We start from the raw sequence: 19,054 nt of genomic DNA, 5'->3' as shown, positions 1-19,054 counted from the left end.
TTATATTCACAGTCCTTGTTGCTTTTCAAACTTTTGGTTTAGACGTTTATATAATTTTATGCTGGAAAGATGAAGCTCTCTCCATTTTTGAGTTATGAATGTCATCTTTGAAACATAATCAACAAAACTAATAGTACTGATCTATGATGTTTTTGAAAACTTGCTGGCTCACTGAAGAAAATTTTGAAAGATCCAGCAAATACACTGAAGTGTATCTCCAGATCCTGACTATAGAAATATATCCAATAATACAGTTGAAAGAAGTCTATCAGGTGCTTAATTACCTCTTTTATTTGGTAGGGTGCATCTAGTATTTGCCTATCCTCAAATAGTTTGAAATGAACAGGTTTTTGTTTGTTTGTTTTAAATCACATCATACTGTACTGGGAAGGCAAAAGAATATAATTTGATATGGTATCTTGGCACTGACAAGGAAAGATAAAACCTATCAAACAAGATTTTCATTTAGAAAGCACCATTAGATCTTCTATCAATCATATGACACCTCTTTATGTCGGTTTCCTTGTATTCCATCCTAATCTATTCACTGGTAAACTAATAAAAAATCACTGAACAATATAACCTCTTTATTGGAACAAAGTTATCAACATAAGATCAAGGGTTAGGAAATGAGAATGGGCCCTAGACTAACATTAGACTTGTAGAATTGAAATGGACTCTGTGGAATTCTGATCAACACTGAATGGATTAAATGCCTGCCAGAGGGTCACAAACCTGGAGGCATACCTCTGCAAGCGCCAAGAGCAAGCCATCAGCAGAGGGCCGGGAAGAGTTGGAGCCCATGAAATGCAGTGACAGGTGCTAGGTCAATTTTGTCTGAGTATGCAATCAGTACTTGGGCTGTCCTGCCAAAGGTAGGACACCAAGTTCCAGCAAGTGACTTAGGGTCTGGCAACAGGTCATCAACTAAGTCTGGATGTGAGCCATAGAGGTGAGCTACTGCTTGTCCTCGGACGTTAAGCCTTCTCAGGGAGACAGGTTGTAGAATTAGAGAATGAGAGAATAAGACAGGCACCCAAGATCCAGTGTTCTGAAATGGGCACATACTGGGAGCCAAGTCAAAATATGAGACCAGATCAGAAATTTAGAGGAGATGGCAGCAAGGTTGATTTTAAAATTAATCGTGTGGGCTGTTATAGACTCTTAAATTCCTTTTCCACAGGGCAGAATCCTGAGGCAGAAAACTAAGCTTATAAATTGTGTTCCAAGATCTGCTGCTGATGTGAGGGACTTTGCAAGGAGGTGGGTTAAGTCCTTAAGTGAGCTGAGTCTCAGTTCTTAGTTTAAAGCATTGCCACACAGGGTAGCATAGAGCAGCAGCATGGGCGCTATCCCGAAGTTCGTTAAAAATGCAGAATCTCGGGGTGCCTGGGTGGCTCAGTGGGTTGAGGTCTCTGCCTTCGGCTCAGGTCATGGTCCCAGGGTCCTGGGATCGAGCCCCGCATCGGGCTCTCTGCCCCACGAGGATCCTGCTTCCTCCTCTCTCTCTGCCTGCCTCTCTGCCTAGTTGTGATTTCTCTCTGTCAAGTAAATGGAATATAAAAAAGAAAAAAAAAAATGCAGAATCTCAGACAGCACCCCAGACCTACTCAAATAGATTCTGCAGATTAATAAGATTCTGCCGATTCCTATGCACATTAAAGTTTGAGACACATTGTTACAAGAGCAATTTATTGTCCGAAGTGGTAGAAATCCTGAAACACAAGACAGTACTCCCATCTTATGTGCTGAATGGTTTTGCTGCTCGAGGGAGTTCCAGCAATTGGCATATGGTGAAGATTACCATAGAAAAGGCCAGGTTTAAAAAATTTACCATTCATAAAAAATTTAAGTGGAAGTAATATAAGAAAACTTATTTATCTGTCCAAATTCATAGAGAAGGAAAATTAAGCTTTCCTCTGCATCCAGTGTTTTATATCACTTAATACCCTGTCCTCAACCATTTAGGCAAGATAATTTGTGTTAGAGAGGGAAATATACTCAGAAGAAGAGAATTATTCTTATTTCTTTTTGAAGAGTTATTCCTGAAGGTAAAAGTATTTCCAATGTCATTACATGTACATTTGTATATGTATATGCCTGGGCATCTCTGGTTGTGTGTTTTTGCATCGAGCAAGTATATATAAATGACAAATTTACCTTGTGTTATCTTCATGCCAGTATTCCTTCACCCTTCAGTGGTGTGGGAAAGCAAGTCTTGGTACACCGTTTATTTATCCTTAAATATTTCTAGCTCAGGATTAAGAAAAGAAATTGAAGGGTGACAAAAAGTTTCTTTCCAATGCTTCCATTTCATGTACAATACTTCTGGATGCCTCCAATAAATATCTAATATATCCAACTTGTTTTTCATCTAGGGGCATCCCATTATCCATGGTCTGGTATCTACTCTTAAGATAAAATTTCTGAAAGTAAAAAGGAGAACTAATATGACTTAGAACTCTAAGCATCCGTTTAAGTGATGCAAATCAAATGAATGTCATTTTGGATATATAGATTAGATGAAAACTTTTTGAAAGGAGGCTTTAATATAGTACATATTAAGCTTAAATAAATGTCTATTGAATATTAGTTTCAATTATGTACAAAAATGTACTATAAGTAAGTTCAGCTTGGTTAAGTGTGACTTCGGTGTCCAATTATTTATTTACTTAGCAGTTGTGGGAAATTATTTAGTTTCCTGTTACCATCCACAAGCTGAGTCACTTTCAGTGAGAAGCAATCTAGGATTTATAGTGCATGAGGAGCAATGTTAATCACATTGTGGGAGACATAATCTTACAAGGAAAAGAAAAGTTTCCAGGTATTCTCTCAAATAGCAACTTCTATCAAGAATAATTAAAATTTTACAAAATGAAAGAAACACTTGACTTATAGATTGAGAACATAGATATCTGCCTAGCTATACGGCTGCTTTCTGAAATGTGTGTACTTCCTACTCTTTTACAAAACTAGGAAGGAAATGAACAGTTTGCACAAACTTTCTAAATAATAAACGTCTGAATGCATATTAATTATACTACAGAAAAATGTTTCAGTTTGAATAAAATCGGAGTGCTATAAGGCCTTCTTTGAAAATATTGCCTATTTCCCATAAGGCACATAGTGGGCTACCTTTTGTGACAATATGGTTCCTCTTTATTATCATCTAATATTTATTTTTAATTTAGATAATTTAATTTAGCTATAATAAACTGATAAATTATGGCCAATATTCTCTATTTACAGGAATTTAAAATCCAAAGAATATTCTCCTCTTAAACAATAAAGCATCTTAAAAAATATCTACTCCAAAATGTAATTAAGAGGACAAATTTTGAGAGTTTACATTGAGGTTGAATTTCTCATAGTAAATACCATCTGAAATAGTAACATTTCACGTAGCAGTTAAATGTCAGGGTCTTGGAACACAATAAAAGTAAAGGCAATAGTTACTTAACACCATTATGTGTCAACTGCTTTCTTTATATTTCCTTATATAATTTTCACTATGATCTCAATAATGAAATGTTCATAATTGCTAGAAACATGTGTGATACAAGTTACTAGAACCTAAAGTGTCAACAAGGAGTTTATCATCTCAAGACACAAATCCACAGAGATAAGAGATTTCTGACACAGAATAATTAAGCCACTCAGCAATACCATCATGAACCAGGTTTTTCCCATCCTTCTGCCCCTTTTTCTTCAGTGTGCTGCCTTATCCTCCTTTCATGGGTTCCTTCGCCTTCCCAAGATGGTTGTTACAATTCCAGGAAATATCTCCCCACTCAGCTGAATAGAGTTACAAAAGGGCATCGTTTCCTTCACAGATCTTCTTTCATTAAGAAAAAGAGCATAGACCTAGATGGTATTATGTTAGTTGAAGTAAGTCAGACTGAGAAAGACAAATACCATAGGATTCCACTTTAAAGTGGAATCTTAAAAAAAAAAAAAAAAAAGAATAAACAAATAAAAAGCAGAATCAGACCTATAAATACAGAGAACAAGCGGATGGTTGGGCAAAATGTGGGAAGGGGAGGGGGAATGCATAAGTCACTGGGATGAAAGGCTCAGCATAAGGACTACACTCAATGATACTGAAATAGTGATTTGAGTGGAACAGATGGTAGCTCTGCTTGTGGTGAACACAGCATAATGTATAGACATACCAAATCATCAAGTTGTACACCTGAAACTAATGTACCATTGTGTGTCAACTATACTCAAATTAAAATAATAATAATAATAATGAGAAGGAAAAAAATATGTTCTAGGAGCCTTCTACTAATACCTTTTTAATGCTCATTGTCAGATTTGTGTCACATGACTATTCCTTAACCTCCAACGAGGAGAGCAGAATTGCTGTGATTGGCCTAGATTAATAAAGATTTAGGACTGAGTTATTTGATAGCTCCTTCACTTCACACAAAATACTAAAATATTGTGGTTCAGTTAACAAAGTACAGTGGAGAGCAAAGGAAGTGTTTCCTGCCACAATAATCCTAGAACAATTTAATGATAAAGAAACCAAGACTCACAAGTTAAAGTGAATTTTCACACAGCTAACATATAGTTGATGTTGAATTATATATCTGTATCTGCATCCAAAATCTTCCTATACACTAATAAATACCTGTTTTTTCGTATTAAATGAGAAAACCTGTCCCATTTTAGAATTCTTTCTTTTTTCAAAACTATGGAGCTATGGGAAAACGTATCAGTACACATCAAGGTGAATTGCCTTATGGAAAAATACTGTCATCCATGCAACAACAAAAAAATGATCACTGTCCTTTGGATATTATGCTTGAAAATTATTAATGCTACGAGATTGATTAAACTGATTCTTAGGTGGGTGTGGGGAAAACAGAGGAAGCAAAGGTAGAGGTGATATTTTTCTGACTCTGAAAATCTCAGATCCCTTAGGACATTTTCACCTACCAGGCGATATTTCTTTAAGACCAAGCTCGGCTAGAAGGAAACACAGTTGAATTATCTGTAGATTAAAAGGTGCAAATAGAAAGTCTGGGAAACTGAAAAAAGGAGAGTAGAGACTCAGATTCACATGTATGCTATAATCAGAAACATTCCAGTGTTTGAGCAAAAGCTAACCAGGGGATTGACACAAGGGAGTAGCATAATGCAGTACAAGAGATACTGACCTGAGATCAAAGAAACCCACTTCCCACTCAACAGCTCTTTGATGTTGCATCATTGTTCATACTTTCACCAGTCTTCCCAGAGATACGTCTCCACATTTTTTTTTTGTTGTTGTATAAAGTAATGAATCCTATATTTGGGAAGAAGACATAAAAAGTGCACCTGGATATCCTGCTTACATTGAGTACTCAAGAGTATATTATTTATTTTGACAAACTTTTCTAGAAACTCTGCTTTCTGTTGTGAGGCTAAATGAAAGACACTAACATTCCTGGCAAAAAAAATACCATAATTTAAGGCAAGCAAATGTGCTTTATGTTTCTCTGCCCAAAGTATTGAATTTAGCGATCCAAATAAACAACAATAAAAAATCTTTCTTTCAATTTTAAGAAGCATATATGGTGTGCACATCAATTCTGTACATCCAGTTTCTGAATTTCTAACATTAACTTAATGAAATAATAAAATAATAATCTCTTTCTTCACAAGCCCCAATACAAACTTTTTTAGACAAAAATGGCTGTACATTTCTTTTTAATGGATTCTTCTAGTAACAGGAATATAGAATAGCAAATCTCATCTCCCCCCATATTTATCCAGTGTGGTTTACCAAAGCACAATGAAATGGTTTGAAAGTGATTTTCCTGTATAGTGTTAAGCTTATAGGTATCCCTGATGTGCAAAAAAAGTAAACATATTTGAGCTTTTCCACAAATAATCAGCGACTACAACATTTGCTGTGGTTCTTTCTGTTTTGCTCTTAACTCTCCGATGTTTTAAATTCAAGAGGTTTCTGCTGGAATTGGATTATGATTATTATGCAGGAGCATATCCCAGTATAAACAGCTTGCTTGGCATTTACATATTGCTCCCACATGCTTCCATATCTGACTTCTCAGTAAGTCAGAAGCACATATTTTATTGTTATGGAAAGAGCACAGGTTTTTTTTTTTTTTTTTTTTTTTTATTTACTATAGAATCTTGGGTTTTTACAAGCAGAATAATCTAGCACCATAGAGTTTATAGAGCCGAAACCTGAACTGATAATAACAATATAAATGTACAGAGCATGCAAATATTTCAGTCTAAAAATCTGTATTGTTAATGCAAGATCAACAAAGGTTATCCACAATGAATGCAGGCATTCCAGCCTCACTAACTGCTTTTATAGTAATGAGGGTCAACCAACAGTGAGAATCTAAGCAGCTTTTGTTGAACCTCCATAGAGACATTGAGCCCCTCTCTTCCGGCAATATAAACATGACACATCTCCCGGATCTGCGGTCACTGTCAAAGCAAACCCTATGTCCCTGCTAATAGAAATAAGTCCACTTTTTCCTACAAAGAATAGAATACCACTATTTCTGCCAAACAGGTATATACATCCTCAAAAGTGAAAGTCACTAATGCATAATAGAGTTTCTTACTGTTTTTTTTTTTAAGATTTTATTTATTTATTTGACAGAGAGAGATCACAAGTAGGCAGAGAGGCAGGCAGAGAGAGAGGGGGAAGCAGGCTCCCTGCTGAGCAGAAAGCCCAGATGCAGGGCTCGATCCCAGGACCCTGAGATCATGACCTGAGCCTAAGGCAGCGGCTTAACCCACTGAGCCACTCAGGTGCCCCAGTTTCTTACTGTTTCATGCTGTTCTGCTCTCCTCATGGAGAATTTTCCATATGGAAAATACTGCCATACAAACCTAAGATGCCCAGTAGGTGAGAATCCCTTCTAATTTTACCTGCCTCCATTCTGATCACTTATTTTTCTAAGTCAGGCCATGCTGTCTTCCTAGTCTTAGATATCTAAAAACAACAACAAAAATTACTAAATGATCAGTGAGCGACAACAATTCTAACTCAATAAAAGCAGAACATTTGGGCTAAGGCTATTCAAAAGGTCAAGCGTTTTTATTTTTATTAAGAAATGAATATTTATAACAATTCTACATCCTAACCTTTCCTCTTTTGATTTTTCTGTAGGGACAAAAATGGCTCCTTTTCTTAATGTCATCAAAAACCACGTGGTCTCATAACTCTGTTGCAGAATAAACAGCCTAGGGAGAGCTGCAAGAGGAAAAGGCAGGCATGGCTTATCTGAAGAATATGCATCATATACTGACCATCAGTCAGTCTTTTCCATTGTAAGTCCTTAACTGTTTTGGGTGCAAATGTTTCTCTATAAAGAATCAGATGTTCCTTTTCCTTCCCTTCCTCCAGCATGGTAAAACCAGGGCCATAAAGTCATTGCAAAAGACAGCAAACAACTTTGTTATTGTAATGGGGCTTTATTATTTTTTTTTAACAATAGGTCTAGCAGGTGGCATGTGGCTATGGCTGGGTCTATCTCCATCTCCAGGGTGCCAAGATGTCCCTCAAAGTTTCTGTGGGAGGAATTTGTTGGTGGGATTTGGATTGTAAAGGCACGCGAGCATCTGCTACCTCCCTGGTCTCATTACCATTCACACAATTAACTCCTGTGGCTCTCTGCTCAGCAGCCAGAACCAAGGACTCAATTTTACTGCTTCTCTGACAATGCTCATTATCATTCATCTGAACTTAAGAGTTCTCAGGCTTTGAGCTCCCTGGAAAGTTTTCTCAGGAAAACAGATCGCACACAGAAAAGCATTAGAAATGGAGAGTGAAGGAGCAGAGAAATGGCTAAGGACCAAAGAAACACCTGGAAGGAACTGAGGTTCTGGAATGCGGGATTTTATTCAGGTTCTTAACAGCATGTCACATCTTTCAAGACTGTATCGTATTTCAAAGGCCTACGTTTGATCTCCTAATATTTTCAGTTAAGGAACTACGATTAGTTAACAACAGTTGTGTCAACTGTTCTCACTGGTCCCAGTTCCAATTTTGCAGCCTGGAGAAGCTTTGGTCAAGACTAAAACTGTCTCCAGAAGGGGTTTGAGTAATGTTCGGAGGAGAGTAAACAGAGTGTCATGAAATGCAAGGAGGGAAGGATTCACAAAAGATATGACAAAATCAGGCATGCCCATATTTTTATAGCCTCAGTCAATCTGATTAACCAGTGTTAAGTCACATAATTATCAGGAATGCTACCTGAAAATTAAAACCGCACTGTCTCTTTAACCACTTGTCTCACGATAAATATTCATAAACTGCAGTTATTAACAAGTTTATGTTGGGCCAGATCGAGGTGATAATGTATGACTTTTTTCTAGCTTAAATAGCAGAAATCTGTCACTATTGACACGTAGACTACAAAGAGGTTAAAAGAAAATCTCCTTCGTTGTTACTAAATAAGTGATATAAAAACTGCACCTTCTCTTAAAGATAAAAACTTAATTTTGAAGAAAAAGCATTAAAACAATCTGGCTCAAATGGAATAAGGCTCCTTTGTTTGAAACAACAAAAGAAAGATTAGGCTGTTAAAAGTGAGGGAAGCTGTGCTATGTGGTGAAAGCTGTGAAGCTTTATTTGTACTTTTATGAACAAATTAGGTTGTGAGAGAGAAAGTTTACATGGTGGTCTTTCTGCAATAAGTAAAACTTTATTCCAGTGACTGCAATTAGGAAAAGTCATAATATGTGTGATATCACTAAAAAAATTTCTCATTTATTGAGCTTTATATTGTCTTAGAGATGGGAAACCATCTTATTGATTCTGATTATATTGCTTTTCTTTTAAACATCACAAGTCAAAACATACAATTTCATCTCTTTCTATATATATATATGTATATATATATAAAATTTGGCTTTAGGAGGAATAAAGACTTTTTTTAAGATTATAAATTTATTATTATAAATTTAAGTCACCTAACTTGATATACCATTTTATATTGTCTCCAAAATGCCCATTTTCTCAAGTAAAACACGGGAGAAAATAAATGTTTAGGGTGTGATATAATTCAAACTCACCATCCTGTGAACGGAGAAACAACAAACCAACCAACCCTCACATTAGGTATTATAATGCTTATTGTTTGTTATAATTCTGTTCATGTTTGGGAGATAGGTAATATACAATGGAATCTGCAGAAAATGCATTGCTGCAGGCTGCTTAGACAAAATGAAAGTGAGTATCTGAATCCTTCTATGTTGATTCTCATCAAAAAGAAAAGAGAAAGGACCCAAATCAATAAAATCATGAATGAAAGAGGAGAGATCACAACTAACACCAAAGAAATACAGACAATTATAAGAACATACTATGAGCAACTCTACGCCAACAAATTGGACAATCTGGAAGAAATGGATGCATTCCTAGAGACATATAAACTACCACAACTGAACCAGGAAGAAATAGAAAACCTGAATCCTTCTATGTTGTCTTGCTATAAGTGATAACACTCCACAAAGAAACTTTATGCACCTAGAATTTCTTCATAGCTTAGAATGAAATGCCTGAAGTTATTTGTGTATGCTAGGGGTCTAGTGTAAATTATTGGTACTTAGAGAGTCCACATAGGCTATCACGGTCAGGCCGTAGACTCAGATCCTGACTCTATTCTGTAGAAGCATGGTTCCAGATTATTTTGAAACTTGCATCTATGGGAATGAAATTTATGTTATTTGTTTCTCGAATTCTGGTACCCATATAAAATGTTATTTGGTTCACAACGTTTGTATCTCTCTCATTCTATCACAACTTTTGTATCTCTTGTTCCACATTCCCCACTATTTGAACTCTGCCCTTTTACTGCCCAGAGCTCTGCCCGAGTGTATCTGGAACCAATCTTGTCCCGAGTCAGGACAGATGCATGAATATTGGTGTCCACCAATAACTGATTCTCTCTTGAGTCTGCCCCTAAGCCTGGTCCCTGGCTCTAAATAAACTTCTTTCTTATACCTGATGTGTCCTCTGCATTTATTGTCCATATTCTTAAGTTGACCTTCGGATGCTCCTTAGTTTTGATAGTTTTATTCTTGTGCCATTCCAAATCCAAATTACTTATTCCGGCTCTAGACTTTTCGTCTATTGTCTTTTTATCAGCTGGTGAAATTCTGTGATGCTGACATTCCTTTGGGAATATTCCCTGGCATCTTCGTCTTTTGCACCACCTACCCATGAAAGTGCTAACAATCTCATGTGATGCTGCCAAGTGCTCATAGAATGGCTGTTTGTGGTCCACTGCCAGACCCACTGATGTTCTCCCCACTGCACTGGACCTTCGTGCTCTGGATGAGACTCCTAGAAGTTGCTGTGCTCCAGTAAGAGGTTCTGTATATAGATATTCTGTATCTATAGATACAGATAGAGATATAGAATATAGATATTCTGTATATCCTCTCCCCTCATGATCTTGTGCTATGTGCTGACCAAGTCTTTGTTGTCATGCTTACCTATGTTCATAACATACATGAGATTTTTGTCATATTTCTATTTGTTAATGCATTACAAAAATGTGAACTTTATAGAAACTGAACACATGCCAACTACTTATATTCTATTTTAGGTATTGCAGAAGTTGATACTATTGTTAAAAATAATGGAACACAAGCATGTATTCATTCAAAATTAGATCTTCAAAAGCAACAAATTTATGCCTTATCTTTGTGAATCGTGTTAGTGAATTTCAGGTATCATTTTCTTATTGTGACTATAATAAAACAAACATAAGCCAGGGTATATCAAATAAGTCAATTTCAGTAGTTGGTTAAATTATTATGCTCAAGAAAATAAGAATCAGGTGTCACCATTATCACAAAAATACCATATTTTCTCTAAGGATTTTAATATGAGCATAAACATACACATATAGATATGAGTGTATACACATATATTTTTAATTTACTTTATAGAATTTTCATATATCAGTATAACTCTTACAGTAAATATAATGACATACCGCCACATACTAAAATATAATTAAAATAATAGAGCGTACTTTCTCTCCAGAGTTATAAGTATGACAACATCCAAATGTTTACTAAAATGTTTTCTAAAAAAGCATATGCTCCCAGGCACATGAGTTAAATCCCTAAACAGACACAATGCATAATGAAGCAGCTGGTATCACCTCTAACAAATAAAAATATACAAATTTTAAAAATTTCTTAATAAGAATTCAAAGTAACCAAATTTTCAAACTCTAGCATATGTGCAAATATCAACAAATGTTACCTTATGTGTGAAAAAATCATTTTCCTTATAAAAAACAAAATATTAACATTTACTTGGGAAAAAAATCTGTATATGCCACCAACAAAATTGATTTGCTGAATTTCATTTTTACATGGAATATCTACATTATACTCATGTTGCTAATCAATGTTGAAATGTCATATTCACATTTTGCCTTTGAGTGCCCTTTTAAAGCCATCATGTTATTAAGATATCGTTTGACTGTTTTGCCCTTACAAAAGTCCCCTTAAATCATGGAATAAGGTTGTTAAGCAAATGTAAAATAAGTCAACCATGCATTATTTGTATGGCATATGGGCAATTTCCATTAAAGACATTTGTATTTGGATAAAAGCAAAACTCTATATAATGGGATATCTGGGTATAAATGGATTTGGAGTGTAACTATTATAAATGCTACACTAGTCAAATTCCTTGAGTAAGCTGAATATTATTCTTAAAGTTTGTATTCTGCATCTTGAAGAGGTAGTTTAAATATTAGCCTTAACTCTTTAAAAAAATCACAACATTGAGGTATTTTATATTTTACTCTTCAAAATAGTATTTTAGTTTAGCTATTTTTAATTATAAATAGAAGATTAATCAATGAGATTTTTGATGAATGGTTGTTTTATAGAATGGATAATATTGATTCACACACCTGCTATTCAGCGTCATGACAACTTTCCTTATTAACTTACTAACTTATTTCCTTATTAACTTATTTCCTTATTAACTTATCCTTGAGTGGATTCTCAACTGCTAGTGTATGATCCTCAGAAACGGCATTTGGTGAGCGGTTCTCTCCTTGGTTGATACTGGAATCACCCGAGGAGTTTTACAAACTACTGATGCCTGGATCTCCCCCTCAGAGATCTGACTTAATTGGTTTGCCTGGTTTCTTCAGTATTTTTGAGAAATTTCCCAGCTAATAGTAATATGCTAATAGTAATTACTAATAGTAATATAGTAATAGTAATAGTTGAGAACTATTATGACTATAACAAAGATTATGTCTGTGTTAGGCATGAAATATTGAATCAAGTCAACTTATTTGTGACTTGATGGCAAAATTTGTGTTCCTTCTCTCACTGGAGATTTGAGTACAGCAATGGAGGAAGCCCACAAAGGATGCTGGTCTTGGGAAGGACAGAGGGGAAGAGGCATGAGCATCTTCGGGAGCAGAAAGGAAAAGAGAGTAGGTATGTAATGTAGGGCGAGAGAGATGCAGAGTAAACAGACCTGGTTTTAGTGATTTTCTAGAAATGAGTCGCTTTTTTAACTGAGGAGGAGTCAGTACTCACAGATTCATAGCTGATGTCACACATTTCCACTCAAGCCTTCTAGCAGTATGAAAATCAGATCCTTGAATCTGGTTTAAAAATCACCTTCACTCTCCCTGAAAAATGAACTGTCAGTTCAGAGGCAGTCCTGGAGAGGAATGGTGATAGATGTGTTACAATACAAATGTTACACTTTAAATAATTTAAAATGTTATGAAATGGGGACAAATAAAGACTCTCTGAGACAAATTGGTAAGCCACATATCCCTATCAAACATGTGTAAACAAGTGCAGTGGTTTTCTGAGGAAACTGAATTAGGCAGTCCGTGTGAGGGAGATGGAATATCCAGCTCAGCCAGGTGAACGGGGGGGGTGGCAGAGGGTCGAGTTTTAAAGAGTTAAAAAGATTTCTTTTTTCCCATCACTATGGGGAAGTGCCTGGAAGACGATTTAATGTGTGCCAAGTTACTTGAGTAATGTGAAATTGATACTTCACTGTAGAGTTCAAGTACTAAAATTATTAAACATTAATTTTTCTCTTAAATGATGTAGTATGGACGACAAATGATAGAAAAGGGAAAGGGCAAGTGTTGAAAAAAGAAAAAAAGAAGATGAGCACAATAAAAGTAGAGGCATGGTTTGAGAGAACTAGAGACTAAAGTCTGAGTAGGGAAGACTTCTAATAGACACCGTGCTGAAGGTGGTCTGAGTTACCACAGGCTTTTCCACTGATTGTAGATATGACCTTCAGGAAAATTAAATGAGAAGCGATCTTACTTTCTTTCTGTCCTAATTTCTTTCACCAGTATGCCTTACAACTATTCGATTAGATCAATCTAATTGGTCAGCCAATTCTTAGCACTTTGTTTTCTGGCCAATAGTTATCTTTCTTTATTAAATGAAGTAATTACCTACCTTAAAATGATTATTATAAAAATCAAGTCATTAAATGACAAGAATACAAATAAATTATTTGGACAAAGCCATTTATTGTAGCAGTATTATAATCACACACAAAATCAATTTTAAGTAGAACACAGATACCTACCAATACTGTGCTGTTTGAGTAAACTGTGAAAAAAATCTATCTTATGTAAGACTACCTAGCTGGAATGAGTAGCCATTCTATGAAGAGATCATCAGTTTATGGAGAAAATTAGATAGACTATGTTGCAGGTCATTTCAGAAGTATAATCCACACAATTTTAGAAAGCTTAGTGATGAAGGATGGAGAGAAGAGGGTGAAGGTGCGAAGGATATCAGCTGAATTTCTTTGCATTCATCCTTTTTATTTATTAAACTTTAAAATCACATAAACATGATTTATCATTATAAAACAGATAAATTTTAAAAATGTTTTAAAATAAAAATAACATAAAAAGATTACATAAATATATATTTAATATTTCCAAAATTATACACATTCATACATATATTTCTTATTTTATTTTATTTATTTATTTGAGAGAGAGAGTTCACAAGCAGGGTGGAGGGGCAGAAGGAGAGGGAGAAGCAGACTCCCTGCTCACAGGGAAGCCTCACATAGGGCTTACTCAGAGGACCCTGGGATCATGACCTGCGCCAAAGGCAGATGCTTAACCCATTGAACCACTAGGTGACCCACATTTCCAATTTCTTATCACCAAAAAGACCCAGAATCACTGACCAATCCAATAGGGATGAATTCCTTAAGGGTCTAATTGTGATCTTTCATTAGTGTTTTTCTACTCAAATAATCTAGTCTTCCTTGGAGGAATGGTTACTTCTTGGCCTGAGGTAGGAAATGTGTAGGATGAGCCTGGCCATCTTGTCATAACAGAAAGTAAAAGTGTCAGCAAAGCCCTGAAGGATAATGTCTTTACCAGTTAGGAGCAAACTGGAATAGACACCCACTAGCCAAAGATGGAATCAGTTGAGCATTATTAAGGATAATAATTTTGATGTATTGAAATACATAAAAAATGCTTAAACCTAAGAATTCATAATGACAATAAAAAAATTTATTGGTCACCTTTTAAATATGCTAAGGAACCAAATAGCTTGTACCTTAGAGGAAACAATTGGGATTTTTTCCTCCTTTTTTCTAAATAACCTCTAATTCTTATTAATCAAAGTTGATATGGGAACTGTTTTAAGGAGCTATTCCATCTGATAAGAGAAGATAAATGTTAAAACTAGAATACCATCATTTTTCAATCTATAATGAAGTAAGGGATCTAGGCAATAATGATCAATGACCAATAATAGTACAGAGACAACCAGAACCATTATGTCCTTCCTGTTGGGAATAAACACCACCACCTAGAAGAAAGACCTGCCAAAAACACGTAAAAGGATCTGATCAATCCTCTGGATTACCAATTTACAGGAAATACAGGAAAGACACTAAAGAGACTGTTGGGATGCAATCAACAAATCGCAGGAAGTGGGAAACCATAGGAAAGAGAACCTGGATCTTCAATGAAAAATGTGCTAAAATTAAAGAGACGAGGTGGTGAACTTCATGTTAAAAGACATTTTTTTTTAATATTTTATTTATTTGACAGAGAGAAATCACAACTAGGCAGAGAGGCAGGCAGAGAGAGAAGAGGAAGCAGGCTCCCCACAGAGCAGAGAGCTTGATGCGGGGCTCGATCCCAGGACCCTGAGATCATGACCTGAGCTGAAGGCAGAGGCTCTAACCCACTGAGCCACCCAGGCGCCCCAAAAGACATTTTAATTAATCACAAAATTTGGCCCTTCTTTTTATTCACACTTCAAAGAAACAGATTAAACTTAAAAAAAAAAAGAGAGAAAACAATTGGAAAATTTTCATGTTAAGCATTTTTTTAATGTGATAATGCCATTGTAGCTAGGTTTGATTAAAGAATCCTCATGAAAAAAAATTAATTCAGTAAAAAAGCATCACTTCAAGCCTTAGTGTTTTTTTTTTTTTGATAAGCATCCTAAAAGATAATTTCTATAGTTAATTAAATGTGTGGTAATAATTTTATATTTAAAAAACTACTTGCACAATTAGCACAAAAATCACTCATTTCTTTCAGATGCCACTTAAGCTTGCAGATTATTGTTGTTGGTTTAATCAATAGATCAATATGGCAATATGCAGTGCCAGTAATTCAGAATTTGTTCCAAGCAATGTGGCTTTCTGGCAACTGTCCTTCCTGAATCTGACATACAATCTGAAAGTACTAGGAATTTATAATCTCTTATTGATTTATATGCCAACAAGTAATTTTTAAGCTGTTGGTCCAGTATTTGTGTTTGGTTAGTAGAAGTGCAAACATTTAATACTGTGTTATTAATAGGTGAGAAATAGATCCCAGAGTAATTAGAATACAAGAAAAGAAAATGGTAAATGATCAAAGAAACATATTCATTAACAATTATGCTCATTCTTTAAGTTGTTCTTTTAATCACCCAAGGTCATGAGTTTATAAGATTTGTTTATGTTATTTCCAGGTATTTATATATTTTACAAATACGTAAATGAATATGCTTATACAAATTTATAAATGTACGTGTGTACATGAGTTTGTAGTAATATCTATGTGAGACAGAGAGAGAGGAGAAGCACTTCACAATGGTAAACAGTACAAATACTAAGAAGTTAGATTTCCCGGGATTCATTCCAGTTCTGGCCCTCAACTAGTAACATAGACTTGACCAAATTACTGATACTCATTGATTCTCAACAATCTCATCTTAAGATTGGGACACTAAAATCCTAACCTCAAAATTTTACAGTGACTATTAGGGAAGGTAATGAATTTATAGCATTAGCACAGTTTCTGTCACCTAGTCAGTACCCAGCAAGTGATGAACTAGGTAAACTAGGATGAGTAAGTTACTCATGTATTATGAGTAATAAATTATTAGAGAGCACAGTATAGAGAGAGACTATGAATACATGGAGGAAAGGGTTAAATTCAGAAGAGACTCTTCTCAGTATTGTCACTTTCTGTGCTTGAGTTATCTTGATGGAGCCTGAAAATTTCTGTTTCAAGCCACCTAGTCCTGAAGGAAGAGTCTAGAAGTCTGTGACTCTCCCCATCCCCAACTAACAGTAACTACTTAATGACGAAATTTGTTCTTTAGGTTTGTCATAAACCAGGACCCTCAGATTAGAACTGTCTCAAATATTTCCATAAGAATATACTTGTTATGCAATAAAGTGTCTCTGAGAACAGAAAGATCAATATCCAGTCCTATATGTCGTATGTCATAAGATAAACAAGATTTTTTGAAATATAGACTTTCTATTTTCAAATGATTTCAGAATCTTTTTAAATGGTGTCAACATTACTGTTATTGTTTTATTTTCCTTCAGCAAATTTGACTGATTATAATGCAATTCCAAACTTAATGATAAAAAATCTCAGAAAAGCTTACTCTTTCCTTAAAAAAATATATTAGACTAAAGCAATGTTTCATAAATTGTAGGCTTTTTGCATCACCTGTAAGTTTTTATCCTATTGAGCACTATGTTAAGTTCACAAAATTAAATTTTCTTAAAACTGACTAAGTGTTTTCACTTAAAAATTTTTTTAAAAGATTTTATTTATTTATTTGAGAGAGAAAGAGACAGAGTGAGAGAGCATGAGAGGGGAAGTCAGAGGGAGAAGCGGGCTCCCCATGGAGCTGGGAGCCCGATGTGAGACTCGATCCCAGGACTCCGGGATCATGACCTGAGCCAAAGGCAGTCATTTAACCAACTGAGCCACCCAGGCACCCTTCATTTAAAAATTTTAAGAAATAAAACTTACATTAGTCTAAAGAGTGGTAAAAGAAAACAAATGGAATACCTAGTCATTTGCCAGATGAAAAAATGTATCCAATGAAAAGAATCCATAATTTTAAAATAAAAGTAAGATAATGATTAAATCAATAGCCCTTCATTATGGACTTTTATAAGACCTTGTATATTTCCACACCTTAGTTACCCTTCTAGCTTCTTTCATCCTACTTCCCCTCACTATCTTCTGAAGGACACTAAATGTCATTCAATCCGTTGTACTCTTTTCTGAGTCCTCATCACAGGCCTTTACTTATCATTACCTCGATCCGGATAATTTTTCCTCTTCTCTATAGCTAGTTAATGATGGTTTATTCTTTACACTTTAGTCAGAGCCTAAAGTCTTTTCTGACCTCTTCGATCAAGTCAAATCACCCTATTACAGCTTCACATTCTATTTTAGTTCTTGTCAAAATAGTGATTATTTTTGGTTTTGTCACTATTTGACTAATCTCTGTCCTATTACCTTCAAAATTTTAAGAGGTCTGTGATTATGAATGGTTTTGCCTCTCATTTTGTCTCTAGCAAGTAATACCATGCCAGTCCACAATACAGAATTTTATTTTGTTGAATAAATGTATTTCTACCATATTTTTGAAGACATAAGGAAGAAAAATTATATATATTCAACAAATAACCACCCCCTTTACTCTTACAATTTTTTTCACTCCTAACCAGTTTGGATTTGATAATCAGCCAAATGGCAATTAGATATGGCTTTTTAGATATGGCTATATTTTTCCAACAAAAGGCTGTGTTTGCTGTCTCAGGTAAGAGAGGGATTGTTCAAGCTGGTTTTGTTATTCAGCATTTTGATTTTCAGTATTCTCGAGTCTGCCAAATCCTCCCAGGCAGTGCCATTTCAATACGAGTGAACCATCATTTTCAGAAGATCTCTAATTTTGACATAAAAAGATTGTACATTCAACACATAAATCACATAATCATTGTCATAAAAATCAAAGTTCTTCCATGGACCACTTAAAATCATATAATTCTAGAATGGTCACTATTGGACTAAAGGGTAGTTGTCAAAGTCATATTACTTTATATTCATGAGAATTTCATGGTGTACAAGTATTTTCATATATTATGTGTTCTGATCGTTCCACAAGTACTAAAAGTTGGAAAGAGCAAGTACCCATATTCCCATTTAATAAATGTTAAGCCTTAGTGAAATGGCTGAGATCTTACTGATATTTTATGGTAGGTGGTCTGGTTCTAAGAATTATAACTATCAGAGTTAAGAAGGGACTGGTTAGTAAAGTGGAATAGTTATTAATGAAAGTCAGAGAACTTTGAAGTTGGCATTGGGAAGACCTCCATAGAGACAAAAAATTTATGTGGTAATGGAAGGAGTTTGGTTACAAAAGAATCCAAAGTTCAGTATACCAAAGTTTTCAGTGAATGATGGAGAGTGACTGGAGTATTTGTAGATAGAAATAAAGAAGAGAGACAATAATATAATAATTTATAATATAATCAGATGAAGTAAGCTTCAAAGAGCAAAAGGTTTCTCAGAAAAGGGAGATTAGTGGTGAGGAAGTATCAGTAGGATCTAAGAGAATATTGAGATTACATCCTATTCAAATGTACATGAGACACAGGAAAATCATGATTCTAGCTAGAGTCATAGGATTTGTAATAAAATCAACAATTTTAAGGGAAAAGCCAGTATTAGTTATGCCAAGAGAGTTCAGGGATTATCCAATGAGATATATG

The sequence above is a fragment of the Meles meles genome, chromosome 2, assembly GCF_922984935.1.
Source record: "Meles meles chromosome 2, mMelMel3.1 paternal haplotype, whole genome shotgun sequence".
NCBI classification, from domain to species: Eukaryota; Metazoa; Chordata; class Mammalia; order Carnivora; family Mustelidae; genus Meles; species Meles meles.
This window is presented reverse-complemented; position numbering follows the sequence as displayed.